The sequence below is a fragment of the Pelophylax lessonae genome (assembly GCF_965119305.1).
Source record: "Pelophylax lessonae genome assembly, chromosome: 2".
Lineage (NCBI taxonomy): Eukaryota > Metazoa > Chordata > Amphibia > Anura > Ranidae > Pelophylax > Pelophylax lessonae.
Genome location: NC_138769.1, coordinates 439,320,725 through 439,333,187, shown reverse-complemented (window position 1 = coordinate 439,333,187; position 12,463 = coordinate 439,320,725). Strand labels below are relative to the sequence as shown.

At 42.8% G+C, this 12,463-nt stretch overlaps 1 protein-coding gene across 1 annotated transcript in view; it reads left to right on the top strand.

Annotated features, from left to right (window-relative positions):
* The first annotated feature begins 449 nt into the window (after nucleotides 1–449).
* The window catches only part of CCDC138 (coiled-coil domain containing 138), a 79,087-nt gene continuing 67,073 nt past the window's right edge, over nucleotides 450–12,463 (top strand). The window contains exon 1 of the mRNA XM_082244725.1: nucleotides 450–593. The gene's annotated coding sequence lies outside the window, so the exon portion shown is untranslated. The remainder of the gene's footprint in view (nucleotides 594–12,463) is intronic.

The window sequence follows — 12,463 nt, the reverse complement described above, 5'->3', positions numbered from 1 at the left end:
CCAGCCACAGAACATGTGTAATTAATATGTGTTCGGGTTTAAAGGGATGAAGTGCCAACCCTACTAAAGCACCCTATAAGCTGACTGGGTCACAGGAGAGCAAAGGTAAGTGCACTCCTCCTGTGACTAACAAAAGGTTTTGTCCATACTTCTGTTTCAATCACTCTGGCATTTGTGTTACTCTAACTGACAGGCGCTTGTGTGTGCGGGTGGGCTGCAGTCAGGAACTCTATATACAGCACACAGCTCTGTCCAGTTAGGCTTCCACAAGATGGCAACCTGAGTCCTTAATTGCAGACACATTTTCCCAGGAGCCTGTGTCCTAAATGGACAGTCCTGTAATAGAGCGCCGCTCTGACCTGTAACCCACACATGAAATGCCACATTCCCCTACTTCCTATAACTCCGCCCCTCCCCTTGTAGGTGGAACGCTCACGTGAAACATCACCCACGTGATTTTATCACCTAGCAAGCTTGAACGTCCTCCTGTCAGCTGCGTGCGGTGATGTCATTCGTGTGAGCTCTTCTGTCTTGTCGCACGTTATTGATGTCAGTGAAGTAACGGCTTCTATTTCCATGGTAAAAACCAATGTGTGTATTGTGGGAAGACAGGTGAGTGACGCTGTGTGACCAGAGAGCTGTAACAGCCGGGCCGCCCTATTTCTTATTATGGTCTTCAGTCAGTGTGGTCCTCCCATAGAGCAGGCTGTCCTGATAGGACTGACAGGGGGGAACGAGCATTGTTTACATTCCTTTACACGAGCAGGGTATGCGATCATTACATCTATATCCCTATGCTGGGTCATCTATATCCCTATACTGGGTCATCTATATCCCTATACTGGGTCATCTATATCCCTATGCTAGGTCATCTATATCCCTATGCTAGGTCATCTATATCCCTATGCTGGGTCATCTATATCCCTATGCTGGGTCATCTACACGAAGCAGTCATTGTTTTATGTCATTGTTCCATCAGCTTAAAGGGTAACTCCTATTTCATGGGGAAAAAAACGCAAATAAAAAATATTACAATCTATACAATTACATATTGTAATTGAATGTTATTAACCACTTTACCACCGGAGGATTTTGCTGTCTTACGTCCAGGCCACTTTTTGCGATTCGGCACTGTGCGAATTTAACTGACAATTGCGCGGTCGCGCGACGCTGTACCCAAACTAAATTTACGTCCTTTTTTTTCCCCACAAATAGAGCTTTATTTTGGTGGTATTTGGTCACCTGTGCGATTATTACTTTTTGCGCTATAAACAAAAAAATAGCGTACATTTTGAAAAAATAACAATATTTTTAACATTTTTTTATATGAAATTCCCCCCCCAAAAAAATGTAAAAATCAAAATTTTTTTAAATTTTTGGCCAATTTGTTTTCTGCTACCTATGTTTGGTAAAAAAAATCACAATAAGCGTATTTTGATTGGTTTGCGCAAAAGTTATTGCGTTTACTAACTAAGGGAAAGATTTCTGTCATTTGTGGTGTTTTTTTTTTAACGAGTAATGGCGGCGATCTGCGATTTTTTTTTTTTTGCGGGACTGCGACATTGCAGCGGACAGATCGGACCCTTGACTGACATTTTTGACACTTTTGGGGGTACCAGTGACATTACTACAGTAATCAGTGCTATAAATATGCCCTGTTACTGTAAAAATGACACTGGCAGGGAAGGGGTTAATTTTATTGGAGAGGGAGGGGTTAATGTATGCGTGGTGCTTACTGACGTGTGTGTGGGGGGGGGGGGGTGACTGAGTGACACAGGGACAGATCGCATGTTCAGCTATGCTGAACCCTGCAATCTGACCCTGCCTGTCACTTAGGAGATCCGCCCGCTTTGTTTACACAAGTGGGCGGATCTCCACACTCGATTCCCCGACGATCGGGGAAGAGCGGCGGTGATCACCACTGCTCCTCCCCTGGCCCGACTCCCGCTGTGACTGAACACAGCGGGAGCGAGCCTCCGGCGGCGCACGTGCGCCGCCCACAAGGGGAGGAGTCCAGCGACGTAGGGCTACGTCGCTGGACGATAACGAGCCACATTGCTGCAGTAGCAGCAATGTGAGCAGACGGCAAGTGGTTAAAAAGGACCTTTCTTTTTCAGTCTGCAGCGCTGTCATTTTCCATAAAATGCAATATGGTTACCTGGAGGCGTTCTGTACACAGATGGTAAATGGAATGCCTGCAATTATAGTGGAACTTAAAAATGGCTGAAAAGGCAGACATTTTAACTACTTGCCACCCAAGCCAATTCTGACATTTATCTCCTATGTGTAAAAAAAAAAATAAATCATAATTTTTGGTTTTTGCTAGAAAATTACTAAGAGTCTCCAAACATTATATACATTTTTTAGCAGAGACCCTAGAGAATAAAATGGTGGTCGTTGCAATTTTTTTTATCCCACTGTATTGGCGCAGCATTTTTTCAAAGTAAAAAAAAAAAGAACCACACATTTTTATAAAAGGGGAAAGAAAAACGCAATATTTACCCCGATTTTTTTGTATAATGTAAAAAATGATGTTAAGCCGAGTAAATAGATACCTAATATGTCAAGCTTTAAGCTTTTTTCCACACTCATGGAATAGCGCCAACTTATGGCACTTTTTCACTGCAAGTACCGGCTCTGTTCCACTCGGCCCTGCTTGCTTTTCCACTGCTGGTACCGCATGGTACGGTGGTTGGAACGTTTCGGTACGGTTTGGTATGGTTTGCTTTTCCACTAAAGTAGTACTAAAGTTAAGTGGGTGGGATAACAACGATTCTCTGACCATCAGTGGCTAATAGTGACTGCATGCAAAGGATTGTGGGATATGGTACCGGGTATGGTACCTCTTGAAACCACAATCGAGGTGGTACTGTTTTTGAGAGCCGTACCGTTCGGTTCCATGCAGTGGAAAAGCGCCCCCGTACCGTACCGTACCGAACCGTTCCTACACCGTACCATGCGGTACCAGCAGTGGAAAAGCACAAAAGCGAGCTGAACCGTTCAGGTTCCATGCAGTGGAAAAGCGCCATTAGGCACCTAAAATTCTCCATAGGGGATGCTTTAATTTATTTTTTTTTTTTTCAGTTTTCCAGAGTTACAGTGGAGGTCTAGTGCTAGAATTATTGCTCTCACTCTATCAATCGCAGCGATACCTCACATGTGTGGTTTGAATGCCGTTTACATATGTGGGCGTGACTTATGTATGCATTCATTTCTGCATGGGATCACAAGGGGATGCGGGCTCTTTTTTTTTTTTTTTTTTTTTTTTTTTTTTTTTTTTTTTTTTTTTTTTTTTTACACTTTCCTTTTAATTTTTTATTTCTTGATTAAGTTTATTCCTATTACAAGGAATGTAAACATCCCTTATAAAAGGAATAGGGCATGACAGGTCCTCTTTAAGGAGAGAGATCTGGGGTCTATAAGTCCCCACATCTCTTCTCTATGCTGGAAAGCTTGAGATAAAAAAAATCAATCTTTTCAGCAAAAGAAAAAACAGCAGTGTTTACATCTGCTGGTGCTGGAAGTGATGTCATTACGTCACTTCCAGGATCTGAGGGTCATAGAGATGACCAGGGAACATCTGGTCCACAGCCAGGTCTATGATAAACTGCCGCTGCTGATGGAATAATTCTCCAGCTCCCTGATCGCACAGGCGAGACCGGAGAAGCACCAGAGGTCAGCGGGAGGAGGGAGAGCTCCCCTTCCGACGCCTGTAAAGGCAATCAAGAGGTTCAACAGCCACTATGATGGCTTTTACATAAAAAAAAAAAAAAAAAAAAATCTGTTGTGGCAGACATGATTTATATAATGCCACTTCAAGTCCCCAACGTCATATGACATCAACCCGGGGGAAGTGGTTAATGAAGAAAAGGCATGCTTTTCATTTAGCCTTGGTTCACGTGTATCCTTTTGCCGACTGCCCTATAGCAGTTTTACTGTTACAGGGTGGCTGCGCTGTGCAGGATTAGGTATACGTATGTGATCCTGCATTTCCAGGTATCGGGCGGGAGTGTGCGCCGCCGGAGGCTGCTGATTAGTGGGTCCCGCCTGCACCCCCGCTGATCATTCTGTACACTGGCAGAACGATGATCAGTCAGTAAGGAAGGCATTGCTCCTGTGTTCTCCCTCACTACAGTAAAACACCAACTAGACAGACAGTTACCCCCTCCCCCATTAGTACAGTGACAGTGCATATTTTTAGCACTGATCACTGTATTAGTGTCGCTGGTCCCCAAAAAGTGTCTCCAATTTGTCCCCTGCAATATCGCAGTCCTGTAAGTCGCTGATCTCCGCCACTAGTAGAAAAAAAAAAGCATAACTATATCCCATAGTTTTTGTAGACGCAATAACGTTTGCGCAAGCCAATCAATATAAGCTTATCGGGATTTTGTTTTACCAAAAACATATAGCAGAATACATATTGGCCCAAATTTATCATGACATTTTTTTTTTTTTTTTTTATTGGTTACAAATAACAATTAAAAGATAAAATAAATAGGAAAAAAAAAATTAAAGTGCCCCCTCTCCATTAGCTTACGCACAGAAGCGAACGTATATGCAATCACACCCACATATGTAAACGGTGTTCAAACCACATGTGAGGTATCACCGCGATCATTAGAGTGGCAGTAATAATTTGAGCCCTAGACCTCCTCTGTAACTCTCCGATTTTCTTATTGTGTGTACGGGCCTTTAAGCCATCAGATGGTTGGTGTCACCATTTGATAACACACAGCCCATAACACAGTTACACAGCCTCAGACAGGGTTAACCACTTGCTGGCCGCCGCAAGTACATATACTGCGGCGGTCAGCCCCGGCCAGGCAAAGTGACGTACCGGTACGTCACTAGCCAGTCACTCCCTTGTGAGCCAATAGCGGGCTGAGGCGCGCGCCCGCCCTGGCTCGTTCCCTAACAAGTCAGTGCGTGTGACCGGCGGACCCGATGTCCACCGGTCACTCGCGATCGTTCGCCGGGAAGGGAGAAAGGCAGGCGGCTAATGTAAACAAAGCCGCCTGTCATTCTCCCCTGTGTAAAAATGGAGATCAGACGTTTCTACTATGTAGGACCGTTGATCTCTGTTTTTACACTAGGAGACATGTCCAATCACAGTTAGAAACACGCCCCTAGGACACACTTAACCCCTCCCTCTCCAATACATTTAACCCCTTCCCTGCCAGTGTCATTTTTACAGTAACAGTGCATATGTATAGCACTGGTTACTGCAGTAATGTCACTGGTAACCCCAAAAGTGTCAAAAATGTCAGTCAAGGGTCCGATCTGTCCGCCGCAATGTCGCAGTCCCGCAAAAAAAATCGCAGGTCGCCGCCATTACTCGTTAAAAAAAAAAAAAAAAAAACACCAAAAATTTTTTTGGGGGAATTTCATATAAAAAAATGTGAAAAATATTGTTATTTTTGCAAAATTGACACTCTTTTTTTGTTTATAGCGCATGATCAAAAAATTGCACAGGTGATCAAATACCACATAAAGAAAGCTCTGTTTGTGGGAAAAAAAGGACGTCAAATTCGTTTAGGTACAGCGTCGCACGACCGGTGAATTGTCCGTTAAAGTCACGCAGTAAAAAATCTAAAAAAAAACCCTGGTCAGGAAGGGGGTAAAATCTTCCGGGGCTTAAGTGGTTAAAGGTGAACTACAATAATAGTAGGGAAAAACATACATCTGGGATGCTCCTAAAGCCCCATACACACACGCAGATCGTCGGCATACAAATGTTCATCTTTTCTCCCCGGGATGTCGGTGTCTGTTGAAAAGTGCAAAGACAGCACAAGGACAGCACAAGAATTTAGTCTGCAGACTTCAGCTGACTGCAGAAGTGATGTCATGTAATGGTTAACTTTCCCTGTGTTTTTTATTTTCTGAGCATGCCCAGTCTTGCAAATCTGCGGTCTGTCGGCTGATTTCTGTACTGACAGGCAAACAATTGTCCGTTCTGGTGTCTGCAGACAAAAATTTTCATGTTTGCAAGAAAGACTCTTGTCCGCAGATTGTGTGCAGACATCTGTCGGAGGCACCATACTAACACGCATACAATCGGCAGATCTTTCGTCCGCCGACGTTTGTATGAAGACGATCTGCGTGTGTGTACGGGGCTTAAGACCCCGTTCAGACAGGGGCTACACGACTTGATGGGGCGACCTGTGAAGCACCGCGACCTCGGCGCGACTTGCACGGACTTCATATCATTGAAGTCAATGCAAGTCGCCTCCAGGTCGCCCCAAAGTAGTACAGGACCCTTTTTCTAAGTCGGAGCGACTTGTGTCGCTCCTATTACGCTCCTATTAGAACGGGTCCTGTGATAATCAATGGCGAGCGACCCACCGTGACTTGTCAGGCGACCAAGTCGCCTGACAAGTCGCGCTAGTGTGAATGGGGGCTTATTTGCACACAGATTAACCATCAAAATGTTTACACAATATCAATAAAAGAACACATAATGGTCCCAAGAATATAAATAATAAAAATGTAAAATAAGGATCTATTACTCTTGTTCACTTTTGACCTTGTCTGAGGCTGTGTACCCGCCCCTTCCTGTGGGTGTCACCAACTGTAGTGGGCATATATATTTATATTGCTGTGGTTGTGCTGGTGGGTTTATCTCTGAAGAAGGGGGGGGTGTGTCCCCCGAAACACGTAAGCTTGCCCGTGCAGCGTTATGATGTTTTTGATCATTCTATTCCTGCACTGGATTGAAATGTAGACGCCTATATGCATTTATTTTGTTTTTGTGAGTATCCATTTGGCTGTATGTTATATACAATAAACCTTCAGTAATGCACTAGGCATGTGTGCCCACTTTTATGCTCTTTTACATTTGTCTACCTCATGAAGATTGTGCCTGTTACAGTGGGATAATAAGATATTGCAGGGTGTGTGGTAAGAGCATTATCTCTATCTCTAGCTAATCTTCCCACTGTGAGCTGCAGTTTAGGGTAGTGGAAGGCACATTGGGCGTAGCAGACAGTAATGCCTGGTACATATACAATGAGATTATCGGATGAATGATCATCCGTTTTTTTTTTTTTGCATGCTAGTCTCATATCAAAAATGAAAAGGTTAGGACAGAATACAACTTGGGAAGTAATAAAATGTGTTGTATTTGTATTCTTTTGTTTCCGAGGATGCGTAGTCTTGATCTTCCAATTTTTTTTTTTTTTTTTTTGGCCGACTACTGTACTGATTATATGAAAATCGTACAATCTGGTATCCTAGGAGAACAAATTTCATGCTTGTCCCTTCAGATATTGTTGGATGAACTGTCGTTACCGGCTCTCAAAAGCTGTGTACTAACAATCGGAAAATGGTACGATCGATCCAAAAATGACTTTTTTCATGCGATTTTCTAATTGTGTGTACTAAGCATTAGGCTCCATTCACATATGTATAACTCCAAAGTCCCGCAACTTTGATGCAGCTTTGAATGGGTGAGAAATGGATGCGACTTTGGCTTTAACCAGTGATAATGGCGAACGGTTGCATGTGAAACATTCAGGTGCAACTTTTGAGGGTTAATATTAAAGTCTGTGGCCCTCAGGTTGCATGAAAGTTGGATCGAAGTAGTGCATGAACTACTTTGAAGTCCCTGCGACTTTAAGTTGCATAGATATGAATGGTACTCATTGCAAATTGTCATGCGACTTTAATGTCCAAAGTGTGAATGGAGCCTAACAAACACTGATCCCTTGTTAGGACATAGCTCTGTTCCTTTTGGGGACTGCAGTCTAACAATATCAAAACTCTGAATAAGGGGGGGAGCCCCAATCCCCCGAAACACATTGTGTATGTTTTAAGTCATACACCAATAAAGTGATTGTTGTTCTTCAGCTGACTGGCGCTTCCAAGACTTTCTATTCACACACCACATTCCTCACCTACTTCCACAATACAGTTGAAGGGACCACTCCAAGGAACCTCCAAGAGCAGAACCTAACCTCCAACAACAAACCTATCCACCACTGGCAAGGTCAAGTGATACCTCTCATTGAATCTACAGAGATAAGAGGGAAGTCACAGCTGAGAGCTAGCATGTGAAAGAAAAATACCCCACTGGGTTATTTCAGTGACCTGTCATTATATGTACAGTACTGTTTTGAAATTTGTTACCCCACCAAAAAGCAAAGTTGTATTATAAAATCCCACCAAAATTGATTCCACAATCATAGGTGATCAGTGGCATTTTAACCTTCCGCCTAAAAAAACAAATTGATATTGTGACAATCATTGGTGGTCAGTGATATTTTAATGCAGTAGTAATCTCTGAAAGAAAAGTTTCTCCCTGCAAGGTAAAGGCATAATATGCTAGTATGCATCGCATACTAGCACCTTATTAAATATTTACCTTAAAACGAAGCCCTGCAGCGGCGGGATGTTACCGCTGCAGAGGCTTCCATCTTCACCCTGTCTTCCTTTCCGGGTTCATGGGTTGTGGTTGCGTGATTGACTGAGCCACGATTATCTCACTCCCATGCATGCACGCAGGAGTCTCGGCTGCGGCACACAGCTCTGAAGGAACAGCATGGGGTTCCTTCAGAGCGCCTCTCCCTGCTGACATTACCGGCTGCTGCTCACTAGAATATCTCCTAAACAATGCACGTTTAGGAGATATTAATTTTATTATAAGCTTACCTGTAGGTAAAAATAAAATGAGAGTTTACTACCGCTTTAACGTCCCCACCCATAAAAACTCATCACAATTCGTGCTCAGTGGCACTTTAAGACTTCCTAAACCCCTCACCTTTACCTTTTGATCTTCTGCTGCTCCTACCTGCTGGGTTTGCAGACATTCAGCCCATTCACAATAGAGGATTGAAAAAAAAAAAGAAGTGAACCTATGCGCTACCAATAGAAAAAAGGAAATCGGAAATATGGAGAGGAACTAGTAATGTAATGGAACACCAGAAATCTGCGGCTAATTCGGTAGTGTCACCACATACAAAAATAGTTATAAGGAAGAAGAGAATCAGTGCAAAATGTCTAAAATTGGTGGACCATAAAATACTGATACATATGTAAAAACTATAATAATCTTCTAAAATACTACAATATAATTTATAAAGTGCCAAAGTGATCAATCAGGTGCTCATGTGCCGAATAAATATAAATAAAGATGATAAAAAATGATGTCCTTATTCTCAGTGATATAATAAAGTGGTATAAATAGAATAATGTAGTTAATGATGAAATACAGCTTAATAAATGCTGTATAAAAAGTGAACCACTACTACCTTGAGTTGCACAGTGACTATCTAAGATGAACTAAATCAAGTGCCACTGACAATATAAATAACAAAAGTGACAATGAATTCACTTGAGGTGCTAAATGAATAAAATAAACACTGTGAACAGCACTAATGGATGAATTACAAAATGGCAAAGTCCTAAAAGTAAGTGCAGAAAGTGCAAAAAAATGCCAAAAGTGACAATAATAGAAAGTTCATATGTGATGGAGTGATACAGGACACTTCCGGTGACAACCCGGTGCGGACTTTCGTGAGCTTGGAATCCACAATTAAGTGTAATGGCCGCTCACTTCCATTAACACTCAAAAGAGCGTTTAGAGTATAATGGATCACCCTGTAGACCCTCTGGATCAATCTCCAATCTGCTGCGAGGCTAGGGTATGTCCCTCTGCACTTCTCAAATATATAGATGTACCGAATGGATCAATCAGTTATCTTCTATAATAACATCCGGTATGCGACAACAGCTGAGGAGCTCCAGAACTTTTCCAGGCATGCAGCCTTGAATGTTTTCCACAGCAGATTGGAGATTGAGCCAGAGGGTCTACAGGGTGATCCATTATACTCTAAACGCTCTTTTGAGTGTTAATGGAGGTGAGCGGCCATTACACTTAATTGTGGATTCCAAGCTCCCGAAAGTCCGCACCGGGTTGTCACCGGAAGTGTCCTGTGTCACTCCATCACATATGAACTTTCTATTATTGTCACTTTTGGCATTTTTTTGCACTTTCTGCACTTACTTTTAGGACTTTGCCATTTTGTAATTCATCCATTAGTGCTGTTCACAGTGTTTATTTTATTCATTTAGCACCTCAAGAGAATTCATTGTCACTTTTGTTATTCATATTGTCACTGGCACTTGATTTAGTTCATCTTAGATATTCACTGTGCAACTCAAGGTTGTAGTGGTTCACTTTTTATACAGCATTTATTAAGCTGTATTTCATCATTAACTACATTATTCTATTTATACCACTTTATTATATCACTGAGAATAAGGACATCATTTTTATCATCTTTATTTATATTTATTCGGCACATGAGCACCTGATTGATCACTTTGACACTTTATACATTATATTGTAGTATTTTAGAAGATTATTATAGTTTTTACATATGTATCAGTATTTTATGGTCCACCAATTTTAGACATTTTGCGCTGATTCTCTCCTTCCTTATAAATAGAGGATTGAAGCTTCCTCTCTCTACTGAGATTGGTTCACAGTGATCACACGGTACAGAGTATTGTAATTGGCTGTGAACATCATGATTGTGATCTGAGCTGTTTAGTGACCACTCACATCACAGCCATTTCACAACAATTTTTTTTTTACAGTACAGAGGTGGTTAAAGAGTAAAGAAATCTACAACAAACTGAAGGAGCTACTAATAACAATTATCTGTATAAAACCTCTCAATTTTGTTGTGCGGGCAGTTGGTAAAGATTTGTTTTGTCCTTGCAGAACAAAGACTCCTTTTTATCTTTTACAGAAGAAATTGCGATCAAGCTTAGTGGTAAGCTACATGTTTCTAAATGTTATTCTTTGCATTGGGTTCCATTAGATGAATACATGTGGTGTCTGTTTGCATGCAAAGTCTAGGAAATATAAAAGCTATTTATGAATGGACATTTGTGAGCATCTCCAAAAAAATTAACCATGTAGGGCACGATACTGGTACATTTCCTTCACTATTCCCTATAGCCTCCTCCCTGCAACTTTGTTTTAAACCAGGGGCAGGCAACCTTTCAGAGGTTGAGATCTACCTGGATAACATGGAGGAAAGCAAAGATCCTCGAGGGGAGGGGCGGCACTTTAAAAAAAAAAAAAAATGATCAAGCACAGTAGTGTCCACTGACCACCCCCCACTGCAGTGTCCTCTGCCCCCCCCCCCCAATCCAACGCAGTATTCTCTCTGCTCCCCTCACATCACCTCCCCCTCACTGTAGTGTCCTCTACCCCCCTTCCTCCACAGAAGTGTCTTGTACCCCTCAGTGCTATGTCCTCTGCTCCCCCCCCAACAGTAGTGCCCTGTACCCCCTGAAAGCAGTTTCCTCTGCCCCCCTTTACAATCACCCCCTCCCACCACTTTAGTGTCCTCTGCTCCCCTCCCCCTATCTGTAGTGTCCTGTACCCCCCAAAACAGTGTCAGTGTCCTCTGCCCCCCGTTCACATCACCCCCCCCTTTGTATTGTCCTCTGTTCCCCCCAACCCCCAATAGCAGTGTCCTCTGCCCCCTGAAAGCATTGTCCTCTGCCTCCCTATCCCCCAAAGCAGTGTCCTCTGTCCACAATCCGCCGCCACTGTAGTGTCCCACCTCCAACAGTGTCTCTTTTGTCCCCGTCACATCATCCTCTCTACCCTCCCCCATACACACAACACTGTGTAGATAGCACTTCTTTCCTACCTGCCAGCTTGTACGCACCAGAGCGGAGATCAGGAGACAGCACAGTGCTGGGTGGAAGGCAGGCGCAGGAGCTGCCGGAGTTCATAATAACAAGCTGGTGATTGGTTGCAAGGACAGCCTAGCAACCAATCACTGAGGTAGCTCCCACCCCTGCCCTCCATCCAGCACCATGCTGCCTCCTGCTCTCCGCTCTGCAGTTACCTTGAGAGTGGCGAAGGTTGGAGGGAGACAGAGCTGTGGTCATGAGCCACCTGTCGGCTCTCCGCAGTCGACTGGTCGATCACAATTGATGGCTTGCCGACCTCCGTTTTTAAACAGACTTAAAGGAAGTATCAGGTACTTTCAGCTATGGAGGAGCATGTGACTCTCCCATCCTTCCTTCCTCAATGTAGCTCTTCATACCTGATTGATGTCAGGGGATGTGGAAGTGCCAACCAGAAAGACTGGGTATTTGGGTGTCAGCATCATGCATACAAAGGTGGTTTATTCAAACACATATGACTGAATCATTAAAACAGTAACGCCTCCAATGAAGGAAATTCTGTTTCTGATGTGTTTGGGGTAATAGCAAACGCAAGATGAGAAACATATTCCATATAGAGGTCTCTAATTTTAATTTTTGTTTTCACATTTATTGTATGGTTCTCTTTTCAAATGCATTAACGTTATGAGGTGTTCTACTAAAGCCATTTTCAGTTTATTTATTTATGTTTTTATTTTTTTACATTCATGTTGAGATCGCAGCCAGAAAAAGTAATACTGATAGATGGTAATTTTCCTTTCCAGAAGTGTAACCG